Source organism: Dendrobates tinctorius, unplaced genomic scaffold (assembly GCF_039654945.1).
Source record: "Dendrobates tinctorius isolate UK_male_01 unplaced genomic scaffold, ASM3965494v1 ptg000011l, whole genome shotgun sequence".
In the NCBI taxonomy this organism is placed as follows: Eukaryota; Metazoa; Chordata; class Amphibia; order Anura; family Dendrobatidae; genus Dendrobates; species Dendrobates tinctorius.
The window spans coordinates 75682219-75702310 of NW_027361679.1; the positions used below are offsets into that span (position 1 = coordinate 75682219).

Here is a 20092-nt window from a genome sequence, read left to right on the forward strand (position 1 = left end):
AACCAGAACTTCAATTTGTGCAATAGTACTGGAAGTTCAGTATTATTTTTCATTCATATCCAGCTTTCCTGTTAATGTAAAGGTAAATTAAGCCGGTGACACCCATATGGCCATGAACCCAAATCTTTTATCACCAGCTCGGAACCTAGCATTGAAAAGGTTAAAAACAAAATCTACTATAACACTAAAGTGAACTAATGACACTAAATCTAAAGTGCAGGCAATTGGTACAAGCAAACATGACATGTTATTTGTTCTCTGTCAGGCATGTATGGGCATTCAGAAACCATTTGTTTTACTGGTATGTAGAACTGAAAGTTCCAAAGACAAGTCCAAACTTAGGAGGGACTTCCTCCTGCTAATCTTTATGTGTGTTATCATATCGTGTGAAGCAGAATGGGCTGCTTGGCAAAATACTTGTCTTTTCCAGTTCATTCTACCCTTATGCAAATAGGTATTTACAAGTACATGCCATCATGGCATCAAGTTTCTTAGGTACCTCACTAAAGAAAAAATCTGTGATGCGTAGATCACTGAAACAAATGTTATACTCATGCTTCCTATGTCGAAAACACTGTTCCTGCTATTCATCCACATCAAAGAAATATATATACATATATACACTCACTGGCCACTTTATTAGGTACACCATGCTAGTAAGGGGTTGGACCCCCTTTTGCCTTCAGAACTGCCTCAATTCTTCGTGGCAGAGATTCAACAAGGTGCTGGAAGCATTCCTCAGAGATTTTGGACCATATTGACATGATGGCATCACACAGTTGGCGCAGATTTGTCGGCTGCACATCCCTGATGCGAATCTCCCGTTCCACCACATCCCAAAGATGCTCTATTGGATTGAGATCTGGTGACTGAGGAGGCCATTTGAGTACAGTGAACTCATTGTCATGTTCAAGAAACCAATCTGAGATGATTCGAGCTTTATGACATGGCGCATTATCCTGCTGAAAGTAGCCATCAGATGTTGGGTACATTGTGGTCATAAAGGGATGGACATGGTCAGCAACAATACTCAGGTAGGCTGTGGCGTTGCAACGATGCTCAATTGGTACCAAGGGGCCCAAAGAGTGCCAAGAAAAAATTCCCAACACCATGACACCACCACCACCAGCCTGAACCGTTGATACAAGGCAGGATGGATCCATGCTTTCATGTTGTTTACGCCAAATTCTGACCCTACCATCCGAATGTCGCAGCAGAAATCGAGACTCATCAGACCAGGCAACGTTTTTCCAATCTTCTACTGTCCAATTTCGATGAGCTTGTGCAAATTGTAGCCTCAGTTTCCTGTTCTTAGCTGAGAGGAGTGGTACCCAGTGTGGTCTTCTGCTGCTGTAGCCCATCTGCCTCAAAGTTCGACGCACTGTGCGTTCAGAGATGCTCTTCTGCCTACCTTGGTTGTAACGGGTGGCAATTTGAGTCACTGTTGCCTTTCTATCAGCTCGAACCAGTCTGCCCATTCTCCTCTGACCTCTGGCATCAACAAGGCATTTCTGGCCACAGAACTGCCGCTCACTGGATTTTTTTTCTTTTTCGGACCATTCTCTGTAAACCCTAGAGATGGTTGTGCGTGAAAATCCCAGTAGATCAGCAGTTTCTGAAATACTCAGACCAGCCCTTCTGGCACCAACAATCATGCCACGTTCAAAGGCACTCAAATCACCTTTCTTCCCCATACTGATGCTCGGTTTGAACTGCAGGAGATTGTCTTGACCATGTCTACATGCCTAAATGCACTGAGTTGCCGCCATGTGATTGGCTGATTAGAAATTAAGTCTTAACACACAGTTGGACAGGTGTACCTAATAAAGTGGCCAGTGAGTGTATATATGCAACTACATGTATATATATATAAATATATATACACATGTACAGTAGTTGCATGGTTGAAGTAAGAGTAGAAGAACTAATGGGTATCCTCGAAGGTGGCAAAAAGTAAGCCAACCTCAAGGACAAAGTCACAAAGTCATCAGAAAATTAGACATCAGGGACTCAGAGACAAAACCTCTTGGACCCGGGCACCACAGGATTCATTCACTATGGGACATAATGTTATTTAGGGATAGATGACAAAGAACATAAATTTTCGTTACCTTGTCCTTCAGCAATTGTAGCTCTGCAAGCTCACAGACTAGGAACCGTCAAAGCTACGGTTTACACAGAATAACAGGACCTGTTGGGTCTTGAAAAGAGATTTTTAAGTTTTCATACTTGATAAAGTGTAATAGGATTGGTAAATATTCAATGAGAATCATAAAAACAAGCATGAAATGCAAAGAGTTTTCTACTGTCTGTCATTGAGCACTATTACCTAATGAAAGAGTCAGATAATTATACAGAATGATCGACAAATAATTAGTGTATAAGAACAAGTGGATGTTTTGAAATACAAATTTGCCATCTTCATCAAATTTTACTCAACAATGTAATTTGCGGTGAATATATTTGTACAAATCATAACACTGGAAAGCTTGTAATTGATCAGGAAATACATATGGGGAGAGAGAGAACCGTGCTGACCTTAAGAGCTTACACTACAGAGGACAGAGGACCCCCCCCGCTGATCATTAGAGCTTACACTCTATAGGAGAGAGAGAACCCCACTGACCATAACAGCTTACACTCTACAGGAGAGAGAGTGAGAGGACCCCAATGACCATAAGAGCTTGCACTATACAGAAATGAGAAAGGACCCTGCTGACCATAAGAGCTTACACTACAGAGGAGAAAGAGAGACCCCACTGATCATTAGAGCTTGCACTCTATAGAAGAAAGAGAGGACCCCACTGACCATAAGAGCTTATGGTCACCCCCAGGGCTGTGGCGGGGTTACTAGGTACCGGGCCAATGTCGTAAAGGGATAGGTCATGGTGGCGATGACCCAGTCCGTGGCCCAGGGTGTCCATGTAAGATGGGTAGAATGAAGCTGAATAAAGTTTATATGTAGGTAGCTTGTGACGCCACCTGTGGTATCTGGTCAGATGGGGACCAGCGCTGCAGTTCAGATCCTCTGGGACAGATGGTGTGATGCAGCAAAGATGTAATAGCTCTCCACAGGCAGAGCTGTTGTCCCAGGGCAGTGGTAGTAGATGTTGAGGTAGATTATGTGGTGTTAGGCACAGAGATGTAGCAGCGCTGAGCATTTTGGTGCAGGAAGCAGGCAATGACAGAGCTGAATGCAGTTCCGATTCTTTACTCACGTTTCTGGCATAGACAGGTGCCCGCTTCCGTGCCGTGCTCTACAGGTCAGGGGCTCAGCCAACTCCCAGGCAGATGGAATACACGCTTCCAGCACTCCCTTCCAAATGTGCCTTTTCTGAATGTCTCCTTTCTAGCGCTAATCTGAAGTACTTATAGTTCTGAATTACACTCAAGTTCCTCCTTCTTGATGTTACTAACTCCACTTGCATGACAGGCAGCTGTTGCCTGCTTCGGGGACGCCTTACAATCAAGTCCCGGCTCACACACGGTGGCTGCTGTGTCTTCGAGTCTTAGGTGGGAATAAAGTGGTCACAACTTCTATTCCTCCGGTTTCTGCTGTAGGATCATTAGTATCACACACAGCCTCGGATACCGGCGCCTGGCCTTAGCGCATTAAACTTAGGAAAGGGCTCTGCTCTAGCCCTAGTCCCCAGTATCTCTCCTCCTCACGTTCCGTTCTTATGTATCTTCCTTCTGAACAACTGATCCTTCTCTTTTCCTCTTTCCTTGCCAGCAGCTCCAGCTCACAGGAGGCTGCTGCAACTACGTCCTTTCCCTCCATCCCCAGTGGGGAACCGTCTTTCTCCCCCTCTATGCGGATTTTGACTGCAGAGAGGTCCTCTCTCTGCTTCCCCCCGCGGGGAACTAACTTAACTTCCTGCCAGCTTTCTCCTCTAGTGTTTCTAAGCTCCACCCAACACCCAGCACCCTTCAAGAACCAAAGCAGCTGCCATAAAAGGTGCTCTGCTGCACTAAGGTGTCTGTGCTGGATGTAGGTGTTGGAGTCTGGTCAGGTGTTACCATCTTACCTGGGGAGTGGGAAACTATACCTCAGAGGAGGTACAGTACCTCTGTGGCGACTGAACCCTCAGGGGTGCCACACTTACACTATACAGAAATGCGAGAGGACCCTGCTGAACATAAGAGCTTACACTACAGTGGAGAAAGAGAGGACCTCACTAATCATTGGAGCTTTCACTCTATAGGAGAAGACCCTGCGGACCATAAGAGATTACAATCTACAGGAGACAGCGTGAGAGGACCCCACTGATCATAAGAGCTTACACTCTACAGAATAGAGAGATAGGACTGTGCTGAATATAAGAGTTTATACTATAAAGGAGAAAGAAAGGACCCCACTGATCATTAGAGCTTACACTATACAGGAGAGAGTGAGGACCATGTTGACCATAAGAGCTTACTCTACAGAGGGGAGATAGAGGACCCTACTGATCTTTAGAGCTTACACTTAACAGGAGAGAGGACTCTGCTGACCATAAGAGCTTATACTACAGAGGGAAGAGAGATGATCACTGATTATTACAGCTTACACTCTACATGAGAGAGAGGTCCCTGCTGAACAAAAAAGCTTACACTCTATAGAAGAGAGAGACTTACCTCGTGACCTTGGACATGGAAAATGACTCTGCTGTGCTGTAAAAACTGTGCTCCACTAGGAACCACTGATCTGTGATGGACTAGGTAGTGAACACCAATGTAAAAGGTGCAATAATCTGTCATATGTCACAGCTGCAGCAGGGCATTATGGGAAAGCCTGCACGGTCAAATCAAAAGACATTAGCCTGCTCTCTGATGCTCCAGCATTGTGGGACATGGTCATGGTCTTGGAATTTTTTATTTTTTTTTGAAAAGTGAATTAAATCTCAAGGTGTTTTAATTCACATGAAACTAAAAATTTCCGGAAGTTCAATTACAATTTGATCCGCTCATCTATAGCTACTAGTGTACTGTTTAACTGTTTAGAGTTAAAAAAATCTATGCAAACATGAACAAAACATAATGTATGACAGATGTTGTACTAAGTGGTCCAAAGCCCACTCAATGTAATAGCAGACATCCAGAAATTGGGGAGAAATTTGTTTAGGTTATCATGTCGTTTCTGAACTATGCTTCTTAGCATTCCTTCTATACTATAAATCATCATGGCTCTTCTCTGCTTGACACCTCCATAATCAAACTATTTAAGAAGATAATATTTTAAACTCTACAGACAGAAATTTATTCCAGCATCATAATAAATATGGAGGAAGGGAGAGTAAGCAACCAGCGAGAGGAATGTAATTTAGAGAGCTCACTAGGCTAAGAGAGCTGGTTTCTTCTTTTCCCATTTTTATCTCCAGTACATTGTTCCAAACATTGTAAGCTACGTTTCTGTACTGAAAAAAAGTGTATGACATTAGAACGTGGCTATTAGTGCAGATTGGCTTTTTGCAATAGAGAATAAACTATAATATGCTGAACTCCATTAATCAGATGCCAAATGCTAATAACAGTGATGAGCAGACCCGTGGCAGTTCGAGTTCATCACGTTTGATCAATCTTTAGCCCTAAGTCCAGTTTGGATACCAAAACTACACCCAAATTTGAACCTGAACCCAAAAACCATAGAAATCAATCGAGACTCAAACTTTGGCGCTGGAAAGTTTCTCTCTCTTCTTTCTGAACTGTAAAATGGAATTCCAGGAGAAGTCAGTATTCGGGGTTCAGTACCGGACACCTGGTACAAACTACGAACTTTACTATTCGGGTTTGTTAATCTCTACTAATAACATAGATTGTAGAGTAAACTGTCATCAGTCTCCATCAGCACAACTGTTAATCTCCCCCTTTTGTAGATCTAGCACCCATTGGATTAAGAAAAAGGTAGATAGATTTTTACAGATAACAGTATTTTCGAAAAAAGGGCAACTAAGGAGTAAATATAGAATTTAAGGGGAAGCAAGGGCCAGAAATGTCATAATTGTTTAAATCAAGTTTTTATGTACATGCATTTTTTATTTTAAAATTGGAATTTTTTTGCATATCACAATCTTGGTTAAAAAAAATAATATGGCAATTTTCACACTGGCCTCCGGGGCTTTTCTAGAATCGTACTTCCTGTCCATTCAGGGACAGTTTTCAGCAGGCTCCTAAGAGAGGCAAGATTACAATATCAGGTAATACCTCAATACACAGCTGACAACAGAAAATCCACAAATCACAATAGGTGATGTCACACCTGACCCTGTTTTCACAATGGCCTTTACAAATGCTCATTAGATGCTTCAATACAAAAGATAAGCCTAGGGTCGGTTCATTGTGGCCGTGTACATGTGTTGTTTCCTGGAACATCAGGAAGTTAGAGTCTAAAAAAGCCCCAGTGGCTAATGTGAAAGTTGCAAGATTATTATTTGTTTTACTACAGACTGTATTATGTAAAAATACATGAAAAATGTATTTTTAAATATTGTTGGTAACTTTTTTTTAACAAAAAAACTTGATTTATACAATAGGTTTTCTGAAGATAGCTTTTCTATAAAGAGAGATAAAACCAATAGTGTCTTCATGACATGACAGATGTAGGTCAAAAGTAGACTGAGTTTTTCCAGATTTTCAGATCCATAGTAGGCCAAATCTGTAGCACTCTTGGAGAGTTTCATAACTGGAGATAGAAACTTGTATGTGATTTCCAGTAACTGAAATCTCAGAGGACCAAAATGGTTTCTGGCTCTCTGCAGAAAACTGCAATCTCTGCCATAGAGATCACTGTTAGCACCAAATCGATAGTTTATCCCGTATCTATGACATGTGAGCGGATGATTTTTTGGGCGGTTGGATTTCTCCTTTCAGAAATAGAAACCTGCAGATATTAATTAATATCACAGATCTTTTTTATGTTTCTGTGTTTAGTGTTTTATTTTTTACATTGCATTATATTTTTGTGCTAGGTTTATCATGTTGCATTACATTTTCTTGTAGTTTGTTACATTAAAATTTGTGACCGTAGCTGCTGCAACGGTAGAAATTACATTTATGGAATTTAATCTTAGGATGAAAAGTACCTGAAAATCTTTACTTAATAATTGGTATTTTGTGATAATCAGATATTACATGTTAATGTTTTGTATTTCACACACAAGTTAGAAATAGAAAGTCGTATTATCATGTATAATATATACGTTGGTCATAAAATAGGACAAAAGCGGAAACACATAGGTAAGTACTTTTATTATGCCCTCCCAAAAGAGAGAGGAAAGTGAAGTGAAACTTGACAGATAGGAGGTTTCTCACTTTCCTCCCACACAGTAGACCAAATTCTTCTGTGGTTTCAACACCATTTACCTAGTAGCAGTTATTCCGATTTATTGGAACAAGCAGCCGGCCCCTCCTTACTCTGTTTGTTTCTGTAGATAGATTCCATTCTCTACAGTGAAGCGCACTTGGCAGATTATTAGCTTTTTCGCTGACCTGCGTAGATTGAGTTATTGGCCCAATCTGAATGAGGAAAACCGGGAGGTGGAACAAAAGGTTAAAGCTCTGCAGTGTGTACAGTATGTACAGAGTAAATAGATGAAAGGGTTCCTCTTTAAATGAATGATTTCATGATTGGCTAGAACGCGTATATACAGATAAACAAAAAACTGAAACATTGTGCAGATCAAGCAGATCCAACTTTGGCAATGTAGCATTGTAATACCCAAACCCGTTACCTGCAAGTTTCCATCAATATGTCATTTATTATCTGGTGGAAATGTGACTGTACTTTTCAATCTGACATAACTTTTCTTTTGTTCCTGTAGCTCTCGAAAGCTGAAATATGCCCCTTCTTCACTGTATGTAAATCTGTCCATCTATATTTTTAGCCAATTGGGTGTAGTCAGAAGAAATTCTAGGAGGTCCGAAAAATTTGCTCTGCCCGTAAAAAATTTTTTTAAGGGTCGGTAATTTTTTTTGAAGCTGAAGAAAGGTATAAAGATTATTTTGACTGTAATTACTGTAATTATCATCCAGTGCATATAGTGCAGAAGGGGATTGATCATCCAGTGCATATAGTGTGGCAAGGGATTGATCATCCAGTGCATATAGGACAGCAGGGGATTGATCATCCAGTGCATATAGGACAGCAGGGGATTGATAATCCAGTGCATATAGGACAGCAGGGAATTGATCTTCCAGTGCATATAGGACAGCAGGGGATTGATCTTCCAGTGCATATAGGACAGCAGGGGATTGATCTTCCAGTGCATATAGGACAGCAGGGGATTGATCTTCCAGTGCATATAGGACAGCAGGGGATTGATAATCCAGTGCATATAGGACAGCAGGGAATTGATCTTCCAGTGCATATAGGACAGCAGGGGATTGATCTTCCAGTGCATATAGGACAGCAGGGGATTGATCTTCCAGTGCATATAGGACAGCAGGGGATTGATCATCCATTGCATATAGGACCACAGGGGATTGATCATCCAGAGCATATAGGACAACAGGGGATTGATCATCCTGTGCATATAGGACAGCAGGGGATTGATCATCCAGTGCATATAGGACGACAGGGGATTGATCATCCAGTGCATATAGTACGGCAGGGGATTGATCATCCAGTGCATATAGTACGGCAGGGGATTGATCATCCAGTGCATATAGGAAGGCAGGGAATTGATCTTCCAGTGCGTATAGTGCGGCGGGGAATTGATCTCCCAGCGCATATAGTATGGCAGGGGATTGATCATCCAGTGCATATAGGAAGGCAGGGAAATGATCTTCCAGTGCATATAGTGTGGCGGGGCATTGATCTACCAGCGCATATAGTACGGCAGGGGATTGATCATCCAGTGATATAGGACAGCATGGAATTTATCATCCAGTGCATGTAGTGCAGCAGGGGATTGATCATCCAGTGCATATAGGAGGGCAGGGGGATTGATCATCCAGTGCATGTAGTGCGGCAGGGGATTGATCATTCAGTGCAAATAGGACGACAGGGGATTGATCATCCAGTGCATATAGGATGGCAGCACAGGGGATTGATCATCAAGTGCATATATTGTGGCAGGGGATTGATCATCCAGTGCATATAGTGCGGCAGGGTATTGATCATCCAGTGCAAATAGGACAGCAGTGGATTAAGCATCCACTGCATATAGTACGGTAGGGGATTGATCATCCAGTGCATATAAGATGGCAGGGGATTGATCATCCAGTGCATATAGTATGGCAGGGGATTGATCATCCAGTGCATATAGGACAGCAGGGGATTGATCATCTAGTGGATATAGCTCAGCAGGGGATTGATCATCCAGTGCATATTGGACGGCAGGGCACTGATCATCCAGTGCATATACAGTAGGACAGCAGGGGATTGAGCATCCACTGCATATAGGATAGCAGGGGATTGATCATCCAGTGCATAAAAGATGGCAGGGGATTGATCATCCAGTGCATATAGGATAGCAGGGGATTGATCATCCAGTGCATATAAGATGGCAGGGGATTGATCATCCAGTGCATATAGGACGACAGGGCATTGATCATCCAGTGCATATAGGACAGCAGGGGATTGATCATCCAGTGCATATAGGACAGCAGGGGATTGATCATCCAGTGCATATAGGATGACAGGGGATTGATCATGCTGTTTAAAATGCACACAGAGATCTATGTGCAGTATATATTCTGCATCTAGAGCACCCTTTTTAGACAGTCTTTTCATTTACTGCTAGGTGCGTGAGTCATATTGATGGATGATCCGTTTTTTCCGTAATTCATTGCCAAGACTCTTTTACTTATACATCACAATCCTATATGAAGACAGCACTCAGTTGAATCGATGCAGTAAAGTGTTGGAATATTGGTGAATCATGCAAAGTTGCTATGTAGACATTAAAAGTGAATCATTGGCATTCCATTTTCAATGGTACTTTGCCAGTGTGGAAAATAATTCAAAGTTGTACTGAGGACTATATGTACACTAGCACCAGTTGTCAGCTCTTAAATATTGAAGGAGAGATAACAGACATAAACTTTTTAGAAGATTGTTGGCCTCAATAGGAGCAGATAACTGGCGTAAGCTCGACATGCACAATATATTCATTGTCTTATGGCAACTAGTACAATATACTATGTGCCAGAACTCCCCGACCCAGTCAGGTCATTGCTCTAAGGTCCTAAAGTTTCCACCGCTTACTGGAATACGCAAACTGAGAGTATCATGTGCATGTCGCCTGAAAAGATTTGAAACCTTAAAACCATTTACTTGCATGGTACTGTGCTGCAAGATCAGATGTGACTAATGGGAAAGTGTGGCAAATGGGGTAAACAGTATTGTTTTGGAATTTCATACAAACTATTTCAGTAGACATCTATATGGAAAACCCAATTGTATTCCTGGCATATATAGTCATGGCCAAAAGTGTTGGTGCACTTGAAATCGTTCCAGAAAATAAATTATTTCTCCCAGAAAATTATTGCAATTACACCTGTTATACACGTTTATTTCCTTTGTGGGTATTGGAACCACACAGGAAAACAGAGCTTTCCTCAGACAGTTCTCTTCTCCTCTTTCTGTTTTCTATGCTTAGTGGGGCACACAGACACACAATGCAAAGATTGAGTCAACTTTTCTCCTTTTTATCTTGTTTAGGAGTGATTTTCATATTGCCCAGGCCTGTTACTTGCCACAGGTGAGTTTGAATGAGAAACAATTTTGTCCAGGCCACTTTTAGGGTTTTGTGTGAAATTATGTCCAGTGTGCCATTTTTGTTCTGTTCTTTTTTTTTGGGCTTTTCCAATACACGCAAAGCAAATAAACGTGTATGACACAGCATGTAATTGAATTTAGTTTTTGGGAGAAATGCTTCATTTTCTGGAGCAATTTCAAGGGTGCCAACACTTTCAGCCATGACTGTATGGCATATCTTAGGACATATATCCTACTACTGATGTTGGATTGGGGCCCAAGAGCTTGTAGTTAGCACTCTATGACCACTGGTCATTGACCAACTTTAGTTTATGAAAGGGGCTGTCCACTACCTGAACAACCCCTTTTTAAATTAAGTAATAACATATAGAAGAAAGGAGGGGGCACACCAAGCAGAAAAGGGTCTTATCCAAAGGAGGAATACGGTATTAGATGAAATTAAGAAACGGCTCACATCTCGGGGTTGTTTTAATCAAGATGAATCAGCTGCTGCTGTAGTAAATGAACTTACAACTGTGGTTTTCCTGAGGAAGAAGTTGGTGCAACTTCGAAACACACAGAGAATAAACCAGTCGACTTTATCATTGTTGTTCCCCGATCTCTTGTATCTCCATCAGCAGCTCACACTATCGCCTTCATCCTCCTACCAATTGAAAAATAATATATACTCATATAACACAATGGAGCCCTTCCACTGAGGTCAGTGTCGTGTCTCCTAGGTGTCGGTGGCCTTGTTAAGCTACATGAGCCCTGCAGTCAATCAGTAACCACTATTAGGCTGCTAACGCTGTCACTTCTTCCCACATTCGTCCAAGAGAAATAAGAATGCAACAGCCCATCCTCTGATTGGCTACAGAACTCACGTGGCACAACAATGTCACGTGATCAATAGAAGACCAGGCGTCAACATTGATGGAACAGCACCAGTGCGGGAGGTGAGTACATGGTATTTTTATTTTACTATTATAATACTTAATTTATAAAGAAGTTGTCAAGTTAGTGATACTCCTTTTTAGAAAATCAGATTAATATCTATGTAGAATGAATACTAGACCTGCACGGGAAATACTAGCCAATTTCAACCTGAACTAGCATGTAAATCCAGTACTGTAACCTCATTGACCCTTCTCCTAGTTTCTGCCTTAACATTATTATGTTTTAATTGAATTAACCATTCACGCCTTGCATTTAATTGAGCTTTCCAGAAATCTAAGCAGTGGCAGACTGTTATTGACCTCCTTACTAGCATATCATCTGGAGGAGCCAGCAAAGATGGATGACAACAAAGACGGCGGCTAATTGTAAGTAGCCTACCTATGCCTCTTACAGAGTTCAATTCAGTTTGACCCCTGCTGACATATAATTTATGAGAACTCACAGCTGATAAAAACCTGGCTAAGGATTAAACTAATTGACCTAAAAGTACTATCATGATGTGTTGTCTCCTGGGGATTACATTATTGCTTCTGTTAAGCTGCCTGAGGATTTCACCGAAACAGAGGGATATTCTGACATGAGGATAAAAATGAAATACAACATTATTTATATATCTATCATGCAGATCGAGTCATAATTCTATTCTTTTCTCTATGTGATCACCCTCACTTGGAGAAGGTAATAAAAATAATAGCTTTCAACATGGAAGTGGGTTTATGGCTGGTTAAACTGGGATTATCTGTAATTCTACATATCATTTTATCTACTGCTTTGTTAGGAAACATTACATCTTTTAGCACCACTAAACCATTTTGATTATTGCTACCAGCAGTCAGACTATTATAATCCATCACGCTGAGCTTTAGATCTTATCTCATATTTTACCTTGTGCCAGGTTATCAATGACGGGTCGTAGGTTTTCCACGGCGTAGGAAAAAGTACATGTGACATGAAAGCCTAACAGACCACATGATGAATTGCCATGTTCATGTCACTTCCTACACAAAAAAAAGTATTATCACCGAGGGGACTAGCCCCATCTTTTCACCCGGCAGATGTTTGTATTATACTGTGCATTTACAGTGCAATAATACAAGATAAATGGGAAAAACTCGCGAGGTCTATGGCTGCAATTTCAGCTATTCCTACCTCGAAATATTGTTTGAATTTTACAAATTCCCTTTGAATGTGACTCTATAGTTCTGCTCATGGATATTTATACAATCCTTTGTGGGCTGATATAGAGTTACTGCCAAAGACAGAATACAGGACATTAGTTTCCATGATATACTGCTTTGGAGGTAGAAGGAGGCCCCCTTACCTCTTGGGCCCCGGTGCAGCCAGGCTCGGACTGGCCCATAGGGGAACAGGGGAATCCCCCGGTGGGCCCCTGTGCAGCTCTGGTCCACCAACCCCATTTTCTGGACAGTACTTGGTATAATTCACTTGATTCACTCTGTACAGAAAAAAAGCCACATCTAATCATTCAGTAACCAAACTACCCAGTTTATTATTATATAGCGATAAAGGCAAATTTGAACGAGGGCAGTGTAATATTTGTATGCAGGTGAACAGTGGGCCCCCCCAAGGTCAATGTTACTGGTGGGCCCTTGGCACCCCAGTCCGACACTGTGTGCAGCTGCATAGATTGCACTAATGATGTGTTCGCCCCTGGCATGATCATATGCCCCAGTCAAAAAGGGGTAGTAATTTTTCCACTGCTCATCATCACTACTTATGTCAGGCACATTGGTGGCCTCAAACTTGCAATACATACAGTACACAGATTGTATGGGCCACATATGGGAAGACATGGAAGGAAAGGTCCTTCTTGACGAATGAACAAACATCATTTATTAGAATAAGAGCACAAAACATATAACATATTAAAATATTCGCAACATCTACGCGTTTCTGCTACTCATGGCACCTTTTAGCATGTCGGGATGCACGTAAACAGTTCTCCGTTCCAGGCCACACCCCGGGAGAATAAAAAAGATGTTTCTGGACACCTTGCTTACTGAATATGTATAAATATGTGTGGTCAGTATAAAGGACAGGTGCATGACTTATTCCTTCCAAAGACCTTACTGAGGGCTTGGGGGCTCTCATTACAGGTGGAAGAAAGGCGATTCCGACAGCTAAATAGGAAAGGGTTCTTTACAGTTAGAGCAGTCAGACTGTGGAATGCCCTACCACAAGAGGTAGTAATGGCAGACAATATAACAGCTTTTAAAAAAGGCTGGATGATTTCCTTGATATACATAACATTGCGGGTTATAGATAATTTAGTGGCAAAAAATGTATAATTGGTGGAGAAAGGTTGAACTTGATGGACCCAGGTCTTTTTTCAACCTATGTAACTATAATTACATACAATTAGGTTAAAACAAATAAATATTATAAGTTAAAAAAATCATGATGTAATCGTTTCAATACGTGCATGAACAGACATAACATGAAAAACACATATATAATGTATGCAGTATCATAGGGATATAACTTAGCTAAGATTGCTTTAATATAGAACACTAAGTTTATGATAGTTTGTAAACTTTGTAAAATGAATGTCTGTTTGGTAAGAGGAAGGTTCATAGTTAGCAGGGCAACAATATGTCCTCTCACAAATGTAATCCAAATGGCACCCTTGTATTAAATCTGAAGATGCGCCAAATATCCATTATGAGAAGAGCCTGGGAAATGAGCGATACGGAAGGTGTAAGGGGCACAATCTACAAGGTGTACTTGGAAGATGATCTCATTATATTATGTAAGTCACAAGCAGGGACTGAAAATTAAATGAATTTTGGAAACTGTAATTTGGGGATGAATTCCGGATTGCAGAAACACCCAGAAACTAGGAGTTTAAATGAGAACAACCAGGGTGTGCCATAAGATTCAGGTGCCGAAATACAAAACTCAGCAAAAGGTTATTTTTCTTTATGTCACTCACCCATATGATTGGGCAATGTTTTATAGAACATTTTATAGGAGTTGTCCAGGAATAGAATAACATGTCTGCTTTCTTCCAAATACAGCACCAGAACCTGTCTGCATCTCAGCTCCAATGACATTCCACACGAACGCTAATGACAGGTGTGATACTGTTTTTGGAAAGAAAGTAACCATAATATTCAAAAATGGAAGAACTTCTGTAATGGAGATTGGTACAGTAATAAGCAATATTTTTGTATTATTAATACTATTGAGAATTATAGCTCAATGTTTACAATCCAAGAAAAATATGAACAAAAATTATTGAGTGAGAAAAGACTGATGACTTCAATGGGAAATACAGAGGTTGTGTCCAGCCTTGCACACATTTACAAAAAAATACAAAATTAATTTATATCAATTGCCAGGCAGTCTTAAAGGGAATCTGTCACCAGGATTTCGTTATGTAATTTGAGAGCAGCATGATATAGGGACAGAGACTCTGATTCTAACAATGTGTCACTTATTAGAATGCCTGCTGTCATTTTGTTATAATCACTGTTTCCTCTGCTGCAGATCTAGCAGAATGCCAAGCATAGTATAACTCCACTGATTGGCTTCTTGTGTATATATCAGAGATGGGGGCGGGGCTACACAGAGCAGCTGACCAGGAGGCAGGAGACATCTAGTTCTGTAGTGATAATCTCCTGCTGATAAAACTCTGATTTTATTGAAACAGGAACATACAGCCTAGTAAGTGACACATCACTGGAATCAGGCTCTCGGCCGCTACATCATACTGCTCTCTTATTGCATAGCAAAAACCTGTTGACACATTCCTGTTAAAGGGACTCTGTCGACACAGAACAACAGTTCAAACTAAGTCCAGCCACTTGGTGCTTTCCCGCCGCTCAGTGCTTGGCAGTGAGGCCAATCTTTTAAATACACCTTCTCATCTGCTTGTTTTTCCTCAGTCTCCACTACCTTTCTTTGAATGACAACTCTGGCTTCATAGGGCCTAAGAAGGGTGTAGATAGGTGGCAACAAAGCAGGTGGGAAGGTGTTTTTAATTATTTGGCCCCTCCGTGAAGTATTGAGTGCCTGTACTTGTGATGATTCATAACTAAACAATGAGACCCAAAGAGTGATACAAATTAAAATTCTACCAATACATCTTCTAATGTATTAAAGGGAACTTTGGGAAGCATGAACTAGAACGTAGTTGTGTGACTGCATCCAGGAACGTTTTACTTGAAATGCGTGGTGTTTCAAAGAAAACATGGTTTGATGAGCTCTTCTCACTTGCCAACTCCTGACGCAAGCTTCTATGTTTGAGCTTGAAGTTGATTTTAAAGTGTAAACTTACATTGTAAAAGCAACTCCTGATTCACACATAGTGTACTGAGTGAGCCGGCAAGCCAGAAGAGGCGTCATGTGAAGAGGAACAGAGCAGTGCTGATACCGGGGAAGATGGCATTCACGTAGTGTATTAGTAGACTTACAATACATTACATATTCATTTACACAGGTTTAGAGTTCACCTTTAAAGGGGCTGTCCAAGAAAGTACAGTTTCACCAACAGATCTTGGAAGAATAATAAGTTGCACAACGTGATGAGTATAATAATCATGTGCTGCCAGAATCTATTTACTAATTGTAAACATTTTGAAATTCGATTTGCATTTTGCACCATTTCCCACACTGCTGAAGCATCAGACAGCAGACAAAGGTCATGTTACGTTGCTGGCCAGGTTTCCCCATAATGCTCTGCAGTTATGGTATCTTTCGAATAATCATACCTCATGGTCAATACCTGGACCATCACAGATCATTGATTCCGAGTGGAGCACAGCTTGTACGGCAGGGTTGTTCTCCATCCCCAGAGTCACTGGATAAGTCTTTCTCTTCTTTAGGGTGTAAGCTCTTATGGTCAGCAGGGTCCTCACTCTGCTGTAGTGTGTAAGATCTTATTTACAGCGGAGTCCTCATTCTGTTGTAGAGTGTAAGCTCTTATGGTCAGTGGAGTCCTCACTCTGCTGTAGAGTGTGAGCTCTTATGGTCAGCGGGGTCCTCACTCTGCTGTAGAATGTAAGCTTTTATGGTCAGCGGGGTCCTCACTGTGCTGTAGAGTGTAAGCTCTTATGGTCAGCAGGGTCCTCACTCTGCTGTAGTGTGTAAGATCTTATTTACAGCGGAGTCCTCATTCTGTTGTAGAGTGTAAGCTCTTATGGTCAGCGGGGTCCTCACTCTGCTGTAGAGTGTGAGCTCTTATGGTCAGCGGGGTCCTCACTCTGCTGTAGAGTGTAAGCTTTTATTGTCAGCGGAGTCCTCACTCTGCTGTACAGTGTAAGTTCTTATGGTCAGCAGGGTTCTGCTGTAGAGTATAAGCTCTTATGGTATGCAGGGTTGTCACTCTGCTGTAAAGTGTAAACTCTTATAGTCAGCAGGGTCCTCACTCTACTGTAGAGTGTAAGCTCTTAGGGTCAGCGGGGTCTTCACTCAGCTGTAGAGTGTAAGCTCTTATGTCAGCGGGGTCTTCACTCTGCTGTAGAGTGTAAGCTCTTATGGTCAGTGGGGTACTCACTCTGCTGTACAGTGTGAGCTCTTATGGTCAGTGGGGTGCTCACTCTGCTATAGAGTGTGAGCTCTTATGGTCAGCGGGGTCCTCACTCTGTTGTAGAGTGTGAGCTCTTATAGTCAGCGGGGTCCTCACTCTGTTGTAGAGTGCGAGCTCTTACGGTCAGCAGGGTCCTCATTCTGCTGTAGAGTGTAAGCTCTTATGCCGCGCGACGCTTAGAAACCTGCTGTTTACCTTGGTTACCAGCTCCCTGCACCAGCGCACCCGTATCTAACGTACACAGCGGGTTTCTAACCATCGTGCGGCGCTTAGAAACCTGATGTTTACCTTGGTTACCAGCTCCAGCTCGCTGATCGCTGGTCTCCCGCCTGCCACACGCAACGATGCGTGCTGGCCAGCGGGAGACCAACGATCAAAAAAATGTCCAGGCCATTCGAGCACGATCAGCGATACCCGGCAGGGGGGCTGGTCGCTGATATGTGTCACACACAGCGATATCGCTGGTGAGATTGCTGTTGCGTCACAAAACTTGTAACTCAGCAGCGATCTCGCTAGCGATCTCGCTGTGTGTGACGGGGGCTTAAGGCTCTTCTTTTTATAGAAAAAGCAAACTTATTAAGGGGAAATCTTCCTGATTGATACACTGTCCTGTACTTCAACAAATAGCTCAAATAACTGGGAAAACTAAGCTCCTGTCCCTCCATTTGTGAGATTAGGGATGAGAGCTCTTCTACACCAGAATTGTGCACCCGAGGGATCATGAAATTAAACCCCTATATTACAAAGAAAATGATGCAAAATATCATTTCCAAAGACACATACAATACATCTTAATAAAAGCAAAATCGGAATGAATGGAAGTAGTCCTTTAAAAGGTGAACTTGTGACAACAGAAATGCTCTTTATACTTCTTTCTGAAAACAACATAAGTCAATGACTATTTAATTGCAGCAATTTGTATTGTATACGTCCCCCATGACATGACCAGTGTACAAAAGTAATGGCTTATTTTTTTCTCCTCAGTATAAACCGTGACGGTTTTGGGCAACCTTCCAGTCTCATATTGATCTGTATCAACCACTTGTCTTCCAAATGAGTGTCTTTCATGGGTGGCTCTATTAATGCTACAGTCAAACAGCACACTAAACACAGAGGCTTAAATTTAACATTGCATGAAGCCAAGGTTCTGCTGACAAGTAACATTTTGTATTACACACTGCAGAAGTCAACAGTCACTGCACTCTGTTCTCATTATTTGCATGATTGAACTTGGCAGCAGACTAAATCGGCATGCTACCATTAGAAACTCTCTTGTTTAGGATATAGTAGGGCCATTTTCCACTCCAGCACCAATAATTCATTCTTTCACCTCTATTATACAAGGATTTAAGGAGTACAGAAAAGTAAGACATTCAATCCCACTAAGCTTTTTGGAAAAACGTCTTCTAATATAATCATGACTTTTATAAAGAAGGTCATTTTCATATAGCAGCAGAGTGACCTTGCAGCGTCGGGGTCCTGGGTTCAAATCCCACCAAGGTCATCTACAAGAAGTTTGTATGTTCTCCCTGTGTTTGCGTGGGTTTCCTCCGGGTTCTCTGGTTTCCTATCACACTCCAAAACAATCTGATAGGGAACTTAGATTGTGCACCCCAATGGGGACAGTGATGATGATGTCTTTAACTCCTGCACGCTATGGCCATTTTCCTTTTTTCCCTCCCCTTCCTCCAAGAGCCATAACTTTTTTATTTTTCCATCAATATAGTTTGTTTTTTACAGGAAGAGTTGTACTTTTCAAAGACACATTGATTTTGTCATATAATGTACCGAAAAACAGGAAAAAAAATTTTCAATTATGGTAAAATTGCAAAAATAGCTGAATTCAACAATTTTTTTTTGTTTTTTATTTATCATGTTCAATACATAGTGAAATTTACCTAACAATATGATTACCCAGGTCAAAATAATTCCTCCGGTATGCAGGTACCAAACATGTATAGTTTATTTTTTATTTTGGTAGTGAAAAAAATTCCTAAATTTTATATAAAAAAAGTTTTTGCATTTCTAGCCATTTTCCAAAACCCTTAGCGTTTTTATTTTTCATGATCTGGGGTTGCTGGGTGATGGTTAAGTTTTTGAACCCTGAGTTGACGTTTTTATTGATTCCGTTTGGGATGTTTTGTTTTGAATAACTCTTATTACATTTTATTGCGATGTTGCAGAGGCCAAAAAATGCAATTATGGAGTTTTGATTAATTTTTCCATTACTCCATTTACCGAATAGATTTATTGGTTTTACATTTTGATACATTCTAGAAGCAGCGATTGTATTTTTTTGTTTTATTTTCAATGGGGCAAAAGGAAGACTTTTAAAATCTTTTCTTTTCACTTTTTACTGTCTTCCATAGATTCCATAGGAGACTTGAAGCTGCGATCATCTGATCGTCTGTGCTTTACATAGCAATGCTTCAGCCCTGCTACGTATAACAGAAATCACAATCTTTTATGAGCGCTAGCCATGAGCTGGTTAACAGCCACGAGTGGAGCTCTGATCCCACTGTGGCTGTTAAAGGCACATGACAGCTGATTAAATCAGCTGTCATGTGCGGGGAAATATGTGAAGAACGCATCAAAGTTGGGAACACGACATATGGCGTAAATATATGTCATTTGTCATGAAAAGGTTAAAGTGCACTGAAAATAATGTCGCTATACATATATATATATTTTTTTCAATTAGTACTCTATCATGTGCAACGTAAAAATACCAGAGCTTTTAGCATAGGGATGAACGCTATAATACACTTCACTGGTCAATGTATCTGATGCTAATGTCCATATGGAGTATACAGCACTCAGCATAAGCATAAAATAGATTTTCAATTCCACAAATAAAATCATTGCCCCGGTTCATCAAGAGCGGTGTTGTTTACAGGGAGGGAGGG

The 20092-nt window shown here is 41.2% G+C and overlaps 1 protein-coding gene across 3 annotated transcripts in view; it reads right to left on the reverse strand.

Annotated features, from left to right (window-relative positions):
- The window catches only part of NRG1 (neuregulin 1), a 1024711-nt gene that overhangs the window by 660144 nt on the left and 344475 nt on the right, over nucleotides 1-20092 (reverse strand). The window lies entirely within an intron of this gene.